Source organism: Myotis lucifugus, unplaced genomic scaffold (genome assembly GCF_000147115.1).
Source record: "Myotis lucifugus unplaced genomic scaffold, Myoluc2.0 scaffold_374, whole genome shotgun sequence".
In the NCBI taxonomy this organism is placed as follows: Eukaryota; Metazoa; Chordata; class Mammalia; order Chiroptera; family Vespertilionidae; genus Myotis; species Myotis lucifugus.
This window is the reverse complement of record NW_005871422.1, coordinates 404,911-406,145: the sequence shown is the minus strand read 5'-3', so window position 1 is coordinate 406,145 and position 1,235 is coordinate 404,911.

Genomic DNA, 1,235 nt, shown 5'->3' with positions numbered 1-1,235 from the left:
CCTTTGCACGTGCATCAGGCCTCTAGTAAAAATAAAAAATAAAATTATACAATGTACATGAGTGTATATATAGTTTTACATGGATTTTTCTATAATTAACTGACTTTGAAATATTTGTTGTATCTAACTATATGGAATTTTTCTATTCTGAAATGAATCTGGGCAATTTAAAAGTATTACTGTGGTGAGTCACTATTTCTGATTAAATTATGCTAATTCAGTTATCTGGAAGTAAGAAAATATTTGAAACTACTGACTTGAATAATATTATATGCCTTTATTTTAAGCTATTGATGTAACCTTATCCAAACTGGATAAAAGTATAAAAACCTTGGAAAATATTATATAGGAAATAAAATAGAGCCTTAATTAAGCAGATGTGTTATCATGATTTCCTATAAAAGTAATCTTGTACTCATAATTTTACCAAGACATATATAATGACTAATGTCCCGGTGCACAAATTTGTGCACTTTGAAAGGCAATTAATTAGAAGATATATTTTAATATCACTATTCGCCCTTTTTCTATAAAAGAAGTGTCAACCAAATTCATGATCAACAATGACAGATCAAAACACACGTGTGCAATTGGCACCAGTGAGAGCTTTATATGTATTGCTTATGTGCGAGTCAACTTAGCCTTTTATAGATATAGAATAAACTTGCTTAGTTAGACCTGCTTTCTGATTTAGCTAAACTTTTTCCAGCCCAGTGAAGCACCTCAACTTCTCTTTTAGGTAATTGTCAGCAACACAGCAGTAAATATCAACATGAAGCAGAATATTATTTTAGATAATGCAGGGAGAACAAAGGGTAAAATATTTAACTGCAGCAGTGTTTGACTATATTCTGTGCAGTGAGAAAACCTGAAGTCATTTTCAAGGTTCACCATTTCTTACTTCTTTTCAGTCTGGTCAAGTTTCTAAATCTCTTTTTTCCAGCTAATGAAAAGAAAATAGGATTCCACTGAGTCTCCTATCTACCTACTCCAGGACTTCTGTGAAGATCAAATGAGATGAGTCACATGGGAAAATGCTTCACAGACATTTGGTTAAAGTATAAAATGTTTCCACCTGGCTATAAAGCAAGTCACGTTCCTGGGCTGAAGAAACTGCAAGGAGGCTAGTTGCTAGGGGGAGGAAGCCAGGCGTTTCTACATGACATCATTACCTGGTGCCCACAGCCACCATTTCTGGGCTGAGCTGGGCCGTGGGCTGCATTTTGCACCATGAG